This window comes from Melopsittacus undulatus, chromosome 9 (genome assembly GCF_012275295.1).
Source record: "Melopsittacus undulatus isolate bMelUnd1 chromosome 9, bMelUnd1.mat.Z, whole genome shotgun sequence".
In the NCBI taxonomy this organism is placed as follows: Eukaryota; Metazoa; Chordata; class Aves; order Psittaciformes; family Psittaculidae; genus Melopsittacus; species Melopsittacus undulatus.
The window spans coordinates 42,477,266-42,489,572 of NC_047535.1; the positions used below are offsets into that span (position 1 = coordinate 42,477,266).

Here is a 12,307-nt window from a genome sequence, read left to right on the forward strand (position 1 = left end):
CTTGCTGCAGGACACAGCAGTCTGGTGAACACCTCCTGCTTGTTTTTATCCACCAAGAGCAGTGGCTCAGGGAACCTGCAACCCAAACCAGTGCCGGAGAGCTGTTCATTTTTTATTCTCCCTTGAATCACAGAATCCCAAGGGTTGGAAGGGACCTCAAAAGATCATCCAGTCCAACCCCCCTGCAAGAGCAGGGTAACCTAGAGTACATCACACAGGAGCTTGTCCAGGCGGGCCTTGAATATCTCCAACGTAGGAGAATATACAGATCTGGTCACAGGGACTGGCTGCAATACTCCCCTGGGACTTGCACAGGAGCTCAGTTTGAAAGCAAAGGTTGAAGTAAACAATTCACCTTCACCTCTGTGTTTTAAACACACTTTATCCAACAAAAGCTTCTCACAGCGGCTGCTGCTTGCTCGGCTTTACAGCAAGAGAAGAGTCACATCCTGGTACAAACCACAAGCAGCTCTGCTCAATCCCAACAAGCAGGGATACAGCAAAACCAAGCCCTGCAGATCTGGCACCGCTGGCTACACTCCCAGTGTCACACCAGCACCAGGCTGGGCACATCTCAAACCATGGCCCTACTCACCTGCAAAACCAGCTCAGCCCAGAAACGGTTCACAACATCTGATCCACTGGGGTGCAGGATCTGTGGTGCTGCAGCAGGAAGAAATAAACATCATTGTTTCCTTTTGAACACACAAGGCTAAGAGCAAACCAGTCACAGCAGAGCACCTGAATGGCACCCAGCTGCCTTGGACCTGCTCTCCAGAGGAGGGGCGTCCCAAGGAGCAACTTCTCCCACAGGACCCCACAAGACAGGATTTCTGTGGCTGAATGCAGGGGCGCTAAGAAACACAGACACTGGAAAGGAACGGTGAAGGTGGACAATGTCCTGCTTGTATACCCCACCCTGGGGACACCTGAGTGGTACCAGGGTGGCCTTGCAGGGGAGGAGCCCCTGACGCACAGCATGCCCGGAGCTTTACACCCGTTCCGGTCTCCAGCAGCACCCAGTCTCCTCTCTATAACCAACACAGATTTATTACTTCAGATCAGAGCTCTGCCGATTCTCCACGAGTGGGGGCCTGAGGGCCCAGAAGACGGCTGGCACCCGGGGAGAAACCGGTGTTTTCGGCTCTTATTCCCGGTTCCCATGGGTCGTTCCCCCCCTCGGCGGCAGGCGCGGGCAGTTTCCCCCCTGCCCTCCTCACAGGCAGCGGGAGCACAGCTCACCCGGTCCCTGCCCTGACAGGAAGCCATGCTCAGATGGAGGCAGGGGCTGACCCAAGCGGCCCCGCAGCAGGCGCCACTCTCGGCTGCACGCAGCACCCTCGGGCCCCGGCTGCAGCCCCGCCATCGGCCCCGCTACCGCAGCGGTCACTGACCAGCCGAGCCCGGCTGCAAGCAGGCCGCGGCCTGGGGGCACTGGAGCGGAGCGGCTCTGTCCCGCCCGGCCCGCAGCCGTTCCCGCAGCCGTTCCCGCAGCAGACCCCCCCCCCCCCCCCCCCGCTCCGGTGCCGGCCGGAGGGCCCCGAGCGCCGCCCGCTCTCCTCACCCGGGGCTCGCCGGTGCCGCCCGGCCCGGAGCGCTCCCGGCCGCCGGCTCCGCTCGCCCCGCCCCTCTCCGGCGGGCACGCAGGAGGAGCGGCAGAGGGGGCGGGGCCACGGCCCCTTCCCACGGCTCCATCGCCGCCGCCGGGGCGGCCCAAGAGAGCGCCCCCTGGCGGCGAGCGGGGCCCCTGCAGCCCAGCACAGGAGGGCACCAGCACCCACTCACCCTGGGACGAGGCTCCTCAGCCCTCATGGCACCCGCTGGACATGACCCATAAACAACGTGTTGAGCTCCAGCGTCACCCGTGCTGGGCCTGCGGCAGTTCCGCACGTGTCCCGGCTGAGGGACGCGTCCCAGAGGCTCCGTTTAATGGGCTCCTTCCCTCGGGCGCTGGACAAACAGGTTCCGCGGTGGCAAAGGACACACGGGCCCCGTGCGTTACGGCCCTGACCACAGGGCCTGGCTGGTCCAGGTACTGGGCAGAGCTGCTCTGCAGTGCTTGGGCCCTTAGCTGAGACTGTTGCTTTCTGACGATGCTTGGTCGCTGCTGGAAGGAAAACCAGGCAGATAGGTTGGCACACATGGACAGCAGTAGCCAGCAAGGGGGAGCACCAGGAGGGTTGAGAAAAAAGGACTTAAACGTTGGTTTCATCACAATAATATTGATGATGGTTATAATGATGTTACTGTTCTTATACTTCAATTTCAATTTTCACTAGTTCAGTTATTAAACTGTTCTTACCTCAATCTATGGGTTTTACCTGTTTTCCCACTCATCCTCCCCATCCCACCAGGGGAAGGATTGTGTAAGCGACTGGCTGTGTGGGATTTAGCTGGTAGTTGGGCTTTAAACCATGACAGAGGAGCGAGCAGTCTTCCCTACCTTCTTCTCCTCCAGGAGAGACTTGCTAGAAGGACCCAGACACAATTCCCATCCTTGTTCTTCCACTCTGTATAAAAGCCTTGACACCTCTTTTCTCCAGCCTCTTCAGTGTGGTTGGCAGGGAAAGTCTGCTCTCCGGTGCTGGTACACCAAATAACCTGCCTGCCCAAGTCAGTGGAGTTTGCTGCTGGTGGAGTTTGCCGCTCTCCTGCTGTGTTTTCACATCTGTTTCCCATCTGTCCCAACCCTCTTCATCAGGGTTGTTCACAGAGGGAGTTCCAGGCACTGCTTTTCTCTGATGTGGAGCCAAGGAGCTCATTTATGAACAGTAGTTTGACATACTGTAATACTTGCCTTTCTGTAGCAGCTTTCTAGCAGGGATCTCACGGCTTTCTGTAAAATTCTGTTAAATCTCACAGGCCCTCCTTGTATTTGGTGCTACAGCTCTTGCAGCTGGGGAAAATATTTCAGCTTGGTTACGTGTCTTGCCTGGAGCCATACAGTGAATCACTGGCAGAAAGAGGAAGAGAACTCAGAAGCCCTTTAAGTGCTAGCTCTGGCCATCACACACTTCTCTTTCCTCCACCCCTAGAGTTATTTAACTCAGCACACATGTAATACTTAACACATACATTTCCCCAGTATCACTAACCGCTAAAATCTGGGTCTCATTTAGCATCTTCATACCTCCACTATGAAGCAGTACATTGAGAAAAGCCAAGGCAGAAGTATGTAAAACTTGCTAAATCAAAACTCAAGCCACCAAACCAACCTGAACGGACTGCAGTGATGGACAAAACACTCAGCAATACCTGCATGGTGTCTTGAGCAGCAAAGACCTACAGCAGCAGGAGATGGAAGAATTTCCAGTCTGATATGTGGCATCCTATGATTCCTCAACAAATTTACTATGTGCTACCTTTAAGATCACCAGGCTTCTTGCTCCTCTAAATAATTTTTCTAACACTCCCTTTGGAGGGATGTGGGTCAGTAGAAGGTTCTCAAGCCACTTTTACTTAGAACTAGTGTGTACCCATCTTTTCTTGTGTGTATACTGACTTCAGTATCCAGTGAGTTTTATTACTTCAGGTGGAAGCTTCGTATTACAGGTTTCATGTTGCTGGGATAAATCTGTGTTCTTACAAATCACCCCCATTCTCCTTTTCTTTATCTATTACATTTTAACAATATTTTAGAATAGCAATACATAGAATTGGACAGATTACTCCAGGCACTTTGCCAGGTCTTTTATCTTAATACTGACTTCTGCCACGGGAATTTCCACAGATACTACAAGCAGACTTTCTTGGAGTTACAGGAGAAAAACTTTTGTAGGCTGTAGCCTATGAGGTCCTCCTTTTGCTATGGAAGCACTGAACAGTAGAGTAGCATCCTGCACATCTGCTTATCAGCTATTTAGTGAGATATTAAGGTTGTTTTTATTTAACAAATTGCCACGGAGCTTTCATCTCTTCCTTTCAGATGTCACCACCTCTGGTAGCTTCTGTGAATGATAAGCAGTCATTCAGACTCCCCTCCCCAAGGCCAGCAATCACATTTGTACACGGCTTTGATTTTCTGTGAATGATCACGTACAAGTCTGTGGGAGTGCATTATTCATCTCTGAACTCCCCTGAAAATCATTTTAAACCATTTATAGCTCCAGTCATTTGGAATTAGGGAATTTGACTCATGACCAAACAGGTCTGGTAAATTCCTCCCAGATGCCAGACATGGGCCAGTGATCAGAAGGGAACTCTTCTCTGCAACCACATTCTGTTCTCCTCAAATCAGCAACAATGCTTCTTACAGTTGTTTGTGTTTGATCCCGAAAGGAATATCTCCCTTTACCTGCACTGTGGATATTTGTACCTCCTACTGCAGTGTATCATACACACAAAGAATGGGGCTATACACACATTTTCCTGGTGAAAAAGGCACTTTATAGGGAAATGTGTATTGAAATGTTCTCTCAATTTCTCTTCCTGGGGCGTGGCTTTGATTTTCATTGTCTTAGCAGCAATCATGTACTTCCTTATCCTGAGGAAGATCCTGCATTGTCTTTGAGCTACAGAAGAACAGACATCTACAAACCAGCCTTTTGTCCTTTTTTTAACCTCCTCCATTGTACGTGAAGTCCTGATTAGGTTTAGATTCTTTTTCTTGCTGAAAACACGGGACAGTTTACACAGAGCGTTCTTTTCCATCCACACAGAAACAAGGAAAGCATGAACACCCTACGCTCTTTCTCTCTGAGTTTACAAACTGTGCTTGCAAAAAGTGCTGGGTTTAATGTAGCCTTGTCCATAAACTCATTCTCTACAGTGAGTGACACTTTAGACTGTCATCAAGCACTTTTAATGAGGGATCCCCTAACAGGCTTCAGGGATTTCAACAGGAATTTAAGAGCCTTACACAAATGCACTCTAACCAGAGAGGAGCTGACATTGGACAAAGCAAAGCAGCCCAGCTGTAATGACACCAACAGAGCCTTCATGTCAGCATGTCCTTTAGTTTTACAAGAGTGACTGCAGGATGAACAACAAATATGAACATTTGCCCCAGCCTTAATTGTTAGCTTAAAAGAGCAGAAAATTAATTTCTTATAGCCATGGCACACTCCTGTTTTTCATGCACACGTGTAAAGAGCACTTAAAAAACCCTCTCTGGCAGCTGTGTAAAGAACTACATTCCAGTGACCACCCCAAATCTAGAGCTGAAAGACATTTTTCATCTCCTTCCTGGCAAAACACTATCTTGAAAAAGTACTTCACAAGCCTCTTCCAGCACCTGTGGGAGCTGCTGTAAATCTGACAAGGGGGAGCTCATCTGAAAGGACTTTCAGAAACCCTGATTATTTATACTCTTATATTTCCTTTTCTTTTCCTACTACCTCATCTTGTAGGGTACAGAACATTCACAATAAAAGCTATTATGCACAGGTGATTTCTGACATTATTTCACATCAGCATGAACCCTCCTACCCCCTACAAGTGTCACTGCCTACTGGTGCACCACCACCCACCATGAGTGCACTTCTGGTTATTGACTTGCAGAGATGGTGAAAACATTTCCCACTGCATTCAAATATCCAAGTTTTTTATGCCGAGTCTGGGTCCTCCCAGCTTACAACCAGGTCAGGCCAGCCCACGTGCAAGCAGAGGAGGTTGCACTGCTCCCACTGCAGTGATGGCTTCTGTTCAAACTGGACCATGTCTAAGCCCACCACTGCAGACCTGCTAGATGAGCTCATTTATTAGTGTCCCCATAGAAGCTCAGCTGACCTGATTTGTTCAGGAGGCCTAAACTGGCTCCTGTGGCTGCTGTTCTTCCCTTGACAAGACAGCTTGAACTGCTGACACTGGTATAGGCTTAACTTTGCAGCAACAGAGCACAGAAATGCAATTCCAGTGATGCCAATTATGCCATAGTGAGAAGGCAAACCATTTAAAGGGAGATCCAGGAATATTTTTAACACTATAGTTTATTCAGCTATAATGCCAAATGTGATCCACATCTGAATTTTGAGTGCAAAGCCCTAAGGGGAGCATGAGGGAAGAGACAGAAGAGCATAGCACAACAGAGCAGTGTCTTGTCTTTTTATTACAATCTTTATTGCTGCTGTGGCAGAAGATAACATGTGAGAAACCCCTGCACTGAACCCAAACACCAATGAGCACTAGAAATTGTATTGCCCTCCTCTGCATGCCACAGCTTCACCCTCCATTTTAGTAAACCACTAAAGCACATTTTCTGCTGGAAGTTGGCAACTTTTCCAACCAGGTTGTTTTTCGGACACTGCAGTTCTCACCTGGGAAGTCAGAAATGGAGTTGAGACTAAGGCCCAGATAACAACATGTCACTTGGCTCAGCATTGCAGATATTGTCTTGGCTTTTGCAGGTAAATCAATTTTGCAAGATTTTAGCAGTTTATGAGGCAGTTCTGGGATTTAACTGGTCTCCTTGCTGTCATTTAAGGGGTCTTTGGTTTAGCCAAATTTGAGCATTACAGAGTCTCTCTGAAGTTCTGAGAGAGCCGGAAGGTTTTCAGCCCTGCAATGTGACCTTACTAAGCATACTGAAATGACAGAGATACACAGCAGTAGCAGTTAACTCAGAGCCACTCACCACACACATGACATCCAGTTTGCTCCCCCTTGCTCCAAGCATATCCCCTGTGTTTTTCTGTTTACTTCAGTACCAGCAAAGGTCACATTTTTGTGAAGAAATGCAACACTGTGCAGAGACTGGGGAGGGCCCATGACACACACCCCACAGGGACTCATGCCAAAATTCAGGAGCCTCAAAGCAAGACTTTTTCCTATTTAGCTGTAAAACCTTTGCTCCTCCCATAAGGAAGGAAGTCTTATGACTCTAAAGAATTTGTTCCTGCACCATTTGCCTCCTGTCCAAAAAAATGCCTCAAAAAAATAACATAAAAGGATTGCATTAAGTCCATCACTGAAGTAATACTTTTTTTTTCCAGATAGATACAGCCTTTTCTTAGTTACTGAAGCTAAAATTCTTAAAAAAGACTCACCATGGAATAGAAAGATTATGTCCCAAGTTTATGCCTTTTCTTAGGGAGGTTTTTCTGCATGTCTACATTAGTCTGAGCTAAACTGCACGGAACAAGTGGTCCCGTTTGTCCAAGTGATTAATTTTAAACTCTTTTCAAAGAGTCTCACAAGACTCTTTGTGCAATCCCTGCATTTCAATATGAACAGTTTTAGAGAAAAACATATAGAAACTGCCAGAGTTGCAAAAGCTTCGAATTCACAAATATTTCAGTGTCATGGAGAGTTCTCTGCCAAATTTGAGTGCTATTTTCCTGGAATAAGTGATCAAGTGACATGATGTGAGTCAGTCACCACTGTATAAGACACATAAGATTTAACATTAATTCGGACCAGCTTAGAACCAAGCTGGTGCATTGACTGAGGTAGAGGAAAGGCTGCTGATTTCTAGCACCAGTACCCTGGGGAAAGAGGAAGAGGATTCAGAGGACTGTCTGAGGCTGAAAAAGAGATTCTGTTTCATATAGCATTTGGCATTACCTCCACATTTAGCCTTAGCCAAGTAACAATCCATCTTTCTTGTACACTAAGCAGCACATCAAAATCAGAACCACAACAAAGACAGTGCATGCTCCTAAATCATTAGTTCATGGTCTCACTACAATTCAAAATGAAGTCATCTGACATACAGATGATCTCCATGGCTGAAGAAATAAAGCACAATATCCTGGATAGGAAGACAGGCAGCCTCAACTTTCAATCTTTCTCAGAAGACAAGTGTGGTGGAAACCAGCCCTCAAGCATAACACAGCTGCCCCTTTTTCTTACTTGCCTTTTTCCAGTGGCTAACGAATGAATGTATGACTTGCAGGAACTGGGTCTTAGCCATATTTCTGAAAGCAAAAGACTGCATAAAGATAGCTCCAGTATGAAACAGAAAAAGACCTTTGTGTCAAACTGTATTTAGCAACATCCCCAGAAACCTCTGACTCAGAGCCGCATTCTGCCCAGCTGCACATTCAAACCACCATCACTACCCCACATACCTGCCAAACCAGCACAACTCAGCCCACTTGGAGCTCTGCCATGAGCAGCTGGACAGAAGATGACTGATGCAGCCATAAAGCAACACTTAGTGAAGAAGTTCTTGTTATTTCAGGGTTGTAATTAAGAAAGACTTTGTCACACTGCTACTGGCTGAGGCAGAAAGGCTACTGACAAGTTGTACCAGGAGAAACAGCAGATGGAATCAGGTTGTTATTACACTTCAGACTAGTCCAGGCTGGCTTGAGTAAATCTCAGACCAATTTAACCTAGCTTTTGCCTTGCCTGTTTCTGCTGCCTGGTAGGTATCCCTGATAAAAGGGCTGCCTGCATTGCCCGGACACAGAGGAAGGTGCTCTGTCTCTAGCCATTAGTAGGAAGGTGCTGCACTGCCTCCAGTTTTCAGGGGGTTCTTGGTGTAGCAGAGGAGGGCATTGCTACACCAACGAAGTGTGCAACACCACACTGCCAAATGTTCCAGCTCCAAACAGCTTCCCAGGCCTGCTGCTCCCACTGTCCCTGCAGCCTAATAATGTGGTTTCCATTGTACACAGTCACAAAACACCCCATACATGCACTTAAAGACAAAAGCCTTAAGCACTTGCAGGTTAACGTCCGACTCCTGCAAGACAGGCTTAGCCTCTTCCTTTGGTGGGCAATCCAAACACCTTCACCAGCTCCCAGATGGGCACCTCTGCTTGCTGGACAGTTCAATGGTGAGCTGACAGCTCCCTCCTCTGTCAGAAAGCACTAAAAGCAGCCTAAAAATCTGTTCCAGTGTCACTTGGGAGTTGGTATTATGAATTTTCTTTAATTTTTTGCATGTAGGTAGGGCAAGTCTCCAGGACAGTTTCAGGGTGCTACCCCCCCCTCCCCCCCCCCAGCCAAATGCACTGAGAGCTTCTAAAGCTTCAGTTCTCACCCTGCCCTACTGCAGCTGATGCGGGTGAGCCATCAGCAGGGCATGGCCAGGACTTTCTTCCCCTTCCAGCTGTATAAACACATACCAGATGTCCTGCTTTGGTCCTCCTTTGAACTGTCTTCTCCAGAAAGCAGCAGCAGATGGCAGGAAGGGAGCAGAGCAGAGGCACTGTCCTGCTTAGGCAAAGCTGGAGGTTCTCTTCTTGTACGTGACAAGCAGGTCTATCCTTGCTGCTCAGCTACAACATGTTTCACACTGAGGAGATATCCATTAGTCCTTCCTTTCTGCATGTAAGAAGAACAATGGACTTACTGAGCATTTAATGACAGCCTGAAATCACATATGGAATATCCCTGATGTGCTCCCTTTGCTGACAAGCCAGCATGGGGTACAAGTAGTGTCACCACCTCTACTGTACCTTTTGTGCCCCATGACAAGTTCAAGTCTAAGAGCATAATTAATATATTTAGCTACTGTGCACTTAAATCCAGCAGAAAGCTTAAAGCAAAGGTGCTATGTTGTTGTGAAAGAAGCTAAATTGCGAATTGAACAGAGCTGCAAGTTAAAAGAATTGAGCAGAAAAATAAATGACCTCCAACACACACAAAAAAAGTGAAAATTAAGAAAGGTTATCAGAGCTGCACATGCTGTATTTGTGGGAGAGAGGAAGACAGGTCACACTAGGATTAAGGGATGATCTTCTAAAGGTCACTGCTGTCATGCCCAAGAGCCAGCCAAGGTCTGTAAGATGTAAAGACTTCTTGATAGGCATTCCTGGATAGGGATGCAAGATTAACTTTTGATCCAGATAATCACCTTCACATGAGGAGACCAGGAGAACCCCATACTTGGACAGGGAATACAGAACACAAGGATTCTGGTCACTTTGCTGTAGGATTTTTGAGTGCTTGCTGCATCTGGGGAGGCAGGGGACAAGCTTCAAGACCCAGGCTGTTCTTGCAAGGCTTATGTTCCTCTGAACTTAGATGGATTCTGTGCAGGGGTTTCTCTCAGTGGGAATAAGAGCTGCTTTCTCCTCCAGCAGTCCTGTAGCACAGCTTGCTGCTCCCTAGGCCAGGGAAACCTTACCAATGCCATCTTGAAGGTGTCTGCCACAGCAAACCTGTGCCAGCGTCACACACTAGCTGCACTAAGCTGGGGCTCATAGGCTTCATTTCTCCAACCATGGAGCCTGTGTTTGACTAAAGGGCATCAACTTTTTGGAGCTCCTGCTTCCCTTCTACAAATCAAAGGCTTTGGATTTCCCTCTCCCTGAGGAAAAGCAGTTCCTTGTTCTGTGAAAATCCCCTGTCCAGAGCCCTGGAGCTCTACCCCTTGTTAGGGCTGTTGTGACATCCATACTAATCAACACAATGCCCATAGGTGTATCTGCAAGCCAACACCTCAGAGAGATACAAGTGAGTTAATCGCTACAGCAACAATAAAGGAGGGTGCCAAAGGACTGGCTTCCAAGGTGGCCACTTCCTTCAGGACTTCAAACAGGCAACTCACCCTTCAGGCTTCTTTATCTGTGAGACAGGTCAAAAACTAACTTCATCAGGGCATACACTTGGCCTAAATTCTGTGCAGACTGGGGAGAGAGGAAGAATGATGTCCTAAATGAAAGAAACAGATCTCTTTTTAGTTTGGACTCTTGCACCACTGGGAGACTTTTGCTTCATTTTCTTAATTAGGCCATAGATGAGGAACCTGCAAAGGCACTTTGCATGTTTGGAGTGGCTTGACCTGCTAACGTTCATCATTTACTAATCTGAGCAGCCTTGGTTCAGACACAAGTTCTTGACTTTAAGAGTTGTATTTCCAAATATCCTGGAAAGGTAAGTTGTTGGGGATTTTATTTTAAACAACATGCACTACCACCCAAATACATTCTTAGTGAAGTAGGCAGTGCTTCACACTGCTCAGCTTATAGTGCTAAAGCAAAGATGACACTGACATACCATCCTATTATGCTGGTAAGCATGTCTGGAAACTGTCACTGGTATAAAAGCAAACAATGATACAATTAGATAACAGAAAACATTTGGGATGGGTAAGTTAGGGAAGAACTTTTGTTAAATTACGTCATGCTGTGGTGTGTTTGTTGGCACAGAAACAAGGCTTACTCTTCAAGTGTACAGCTTGACTAAAAATACAACCCATGTTAAATTCCCCAAGAACAAATCTTATCAGCTACTGCTTATTATTTCATCTCAGCTTTTGTTGCTGTTTTTTCTGATAACTATAAACACATTTCAGAGGCTGTTTCTCTGCAATAAAAATATTTGTAAAAAACTATTCTGGGATGTTTCAGCTGTTCCCGGCTATCAGTTAAGAAACCTTTCTTGCCCTGTGTGCATCTCTAGCTTAGACAAAAAAGGGGGGGAGGGGAGTAGGAGGGAAAGAAGTGTTTATGACCGAACTAATTCCTTGAGAATATGTTGCTTTAACTCAAATTCTGCATGCGCTGTGTGACAAGAGCTGCATTTTTCTACTGCTTCTTATCTTGGCAGCTGACACCTAACAGGCTCCTGGCTGTAATATTTAAGTCAGGATGAAGACTTTTTTCAAATGACATACACAAGACAGATAAGAAAATGTGGCAAGACAGCACTACAGACCCCTTCAAAAGATGTGGTTTACAGAGAGTTAGACTGAGGATCCTCATAGCTGGTAGAGGAACTTGTTGGCTACTCTCTTCATCAAAAAAACAAAGCTCCCAATCTATCTACTTACCAAGCTAGAAAAAAGCAGCTCCCAAAGCACTTAGATTAACACAATACCCACTTGAACAGCCCTCACCTGAGAGAGCAATGCCTGGGGCCACAGATTCGCCCAAATCCAAAGAGTTCTATGCCTTGGGAAAGGAGATACCACTCTAGGAAGGGGAGTGCACTCATACTGTGGTCAAAGACTTGACAAGGTTCTGTAACCAAAGGCCAAGCTTCCCAGTGGGCCATGAAAAAGAAGAGTAGGCCACAAGGAACATTAGCAGACAGTAAAAATTAACAAAATAGCTTATGAAAAGAACCTATGACCTAGGAATAACTGATTTCTGGTTTGAGCCCCACCTACCTGGTGCCCAAACCACACATGTAATTTCACTGCTACTAGCTTCAAACACACTTCTGTCTCAATGCTCCTCCAGTGTGGTGAAAGTGCACCCACCACCCTATAGGACAATGTACCAGAGGGCCTCATGACCTGCACGCTGTTGACTGTCCATTAAGAACCAGGACCACGCTGTATGCATTAAGACCATTTATTAGTGTTTATCAAGCGCTTGCTTGATTTTTAAAACTCAGATTCCTTGAAACACTTCTTAGAATGAGCTAGTCTCAGAAACATGCTTACTAACAGGGGTTAAGCAGCTCCTTCCTC

At 46.9% G+C, this 12,307-nt stretch overlaps 1 protein-coding gene across 3 annotated transcripts in view; it reads right to left on the reverse strand.

The window, feature by feature from the left end:
* TEX264 (testis expressed 264, ER-phagy receptor) overlaps positions 1-10,542 on the reverse strand; it is a 45,778-nt gene extending 35,236 nt beyond the window's left edge. Inside the window, exons 1-4 of one of the 3 annotated variants that reach the window (XM_005145806.4) lie at positions 10,439-10,542; positions 9,012-9,210; positions 1,786-2,107; positions 596-663 (exon numbers count right to left, since the gene is read on the reverse strand). The gene's annotated coding sequence lies outside the window, so the exon portion shown is untranslated. Of the gene's footprint in view, positions 1-595; positions 664-1,564; positions 1,621-1,785; positions 2,108-2,443; positions 2,946-9,011; positions 9,211-10,438 lie in introns of those variants that run through there. The other 2 variants (XM_034066455.1, XM_034066454.1) reach the window with 2 other exon arrangements.
* Between the last annotated feature and the right edge of the window lie 1,765 nt (positions 10,543-12,307).